Genomic DNA, 2,426 nt, shown 5'->3' on the forward strand with positions numbered 1-2,426 from the left:
TCGTCTAAGGTAGCTAAGGGTTAAATTAGCGACGGTATTAAACGATACATTAGCCTTGCATAACTTGCAAGATTATTGTGATTAAACTGTTTCAATGTAGGTATATATTATTATCTCACTTAATTGTTTATTTACTTATTAAAATTAATTAATTATTTGAAGTGGCATAGTAATATGTTCAAGAGATTAGTTAATTTAGTAATTCTATATGTGCTATAGTTAAAAAATTACCATGTTGCCGTAACTTTATTTGTAACAACATCAACATTGTTTTGATAATATTAAGTTAAGAAATGTAATTAATCTAACACAATTATGTCATCTTGATTAAATTCATATTTTGAAATCGTATATTGAAACTTTTACTTTTATTTTTATTTTTACTTTACTTAGTTAAAATTTAGTTTTTAATCATTTCCTCAAAATCAAAACATTTTTAATCACTAAAGTGTTTGAATTTCATTTCATAAATGATTTTCTTACACTGTCCTTGTGGGTACACTTGCACATATCCATCGTTCCAATTTTTTGGCGCTGTTGCTGGAGACTGTTTTAAAAGTCATTATTTGTAAATTTGTTAATTTTTCATTTTGGTTTATTTTTCTGTCCAATTTTAACTTAGTTAAATTTTCTATGTTTGTTTCAAGTGTTTATGAGTATTGATCGAATTATCGATTTACTCCTCGTAGACCCTGAGGTTGAATGAAATTTTTGACAATGAAGAAGACAAACAGTTCAGAGAATGACCGGAGAGATGAACTACAGAAATTCAAATTAAGGAAACGGGGCAACCCCTACTCAAAATCCTATCCTTATTGTTGATGATAAGGATAGAGCTCTAAGATAGTATGCCACGCTAGTCTTTCATGTTCTTAATTTGAGTATTAGGAGACCCAAAATCGAGGTACAACAGTTCAAGCTGAAGTCGGTTATGTTCTAGATGCTTTAGATAGTGGGCCAATTCAGTGGAATGCCTACCCAAGATCCTCACCATCAGTTAAGACTATTTATGGAGGTGAGTGATTCTTTCAAGTTAGCCAGAGTAACTGAAGATGCACTATGATTAAAGTTGTTCCCATATTTGCTAAGGGACAGAGCTCGAGCCTGGTTGAACTCATTACCACTACAGTCCATTAGCAAATGGCAAGAGTTAGCAGAAAGATCCCTTATGAAGTATTTCCCGCCTAGCAAGAATACTAAGTTTAGGAATGAGATCACTACTTTCCAAAAAATGGATGACGAGTCCTTGTATGAGGCATTGGAAAGGTACAAAGAATTATTACAGAAGTGCCATCATAATGGAATCATAAATTTCATTCAACTTGAGACATTCTATAATGGTCTCAATGCTCACACGAGAATGGTAGTAGATGCTTCTGCTAATGGTGCTCTCATTTCTATGTCCTATAACGAGGCTTATGAAATCAATGAGAGGATTTCTAGTAATAATTATAAATGGCCAACCAATTGAGCAGCGTCAAGGTGACGAGGTGCTGGAGTACATGAAGTGGACACTCTCACTTTACTTGCATCTCAAGTACCTTCAATATCCTTAATGATTAAAAATTTTACCACTAATGGGTTTAATAGTTTTGCAGCATAGCCACCCAATCAATTTGAAAATGTAGCCTGCGTCTATTGTGAGGAAGGGCATTCATTCAAATAATGTGCATCAAACCTAGAATCTATGTATTACATGGGTAATCAGATTTAGTGCCAAGGAAGGCAAGGTCAGCAATCTAATTTTTATAAAGCATCTTGGAGAAACCATCTTAATTTCTCTTGGAGTAACCAAGGGGCTGGACCCAGTAACACTTACGCCTGACCTAGACCGACCAAGCCACCCATTTTTACCCAAAAAGTTAAAAAAAAACCTGAACTTGAACCTTCCAATGGCTTAGAAAACCTGTTGAAGGCATACATAGTGAAAAATGATGGCTTCATCCAAAGCCAAGCAGCCATATTAAAAAACCTGGAAAACTAAATGAGCTAGCCTGCAACTGAACTTAGGAACCGACAACAAGGTACTTTGCCTAGTGATACGGAGAATTTAAGAAATCTCAAGAAGGAGCATTGTAAAATGTTAACATTGAGGAGTGAAAAGACATTAGAGCCCAATACTATTGAAGTTGAAGAAGAGCCAACTGATGCTCAAGACTTAGTGGAAGTTCAACCGAGTGTTGAAATTCCAGTTTCATCGAAACTAGAATATAAAAAATTCGATAAGGTAACTTCTGAACTAGTCAATTCTGATAAACTAACAATTTCATTAGATGAAAAATTGTCACAGAAGATGAATCAACCAGTTTCAGTAAGGAATCCTCCACCACCCTACCTTCAAAGACACTAGAAGTAGAAGAAGGAAGTCCAGCTTAAGAAGTTCCTAGACGTAATCAAGCAACTTCATATCAATATTCCATTTGTAG

At 34.6% G+C, this 2,426-nt stretch overlaps 1 non-coding gene across 1 annotated transcript; it reads right to left on the bottom strand.

The window, feature by feature from the left end:
• Positions 1–1,198: 1,198 nt before the first annotated feature.
• Positions 1,199–1,305, bottom strand: LOC121220538 (small nucleolar RNA R71). The gene has a single exon (XR_005917750.1). It is a non-coding gene; the product is annotated as a small nucleolar RNA R71 (small nucleolar RNA).
• Between the last annotated feature and the right edge of the window lie 1,121 nt (positions 1,306–2,426).

This window comes from Gossypium hirsutum, chromosome D08 (assembly GCF_007990345.1).
Source record: "Gossypium hirsutum isolate 1008001.06 chromosome D08, Gossypium_hirsutum_v2.1, whole genome shotgun sequence".
Lineage (NCBI taxonomy): Eukaryota > Viridiplantae > Streptophyta > Magnoliopsida > Malvales > Malvaceae > Gossypium > Gossypium hirsutum.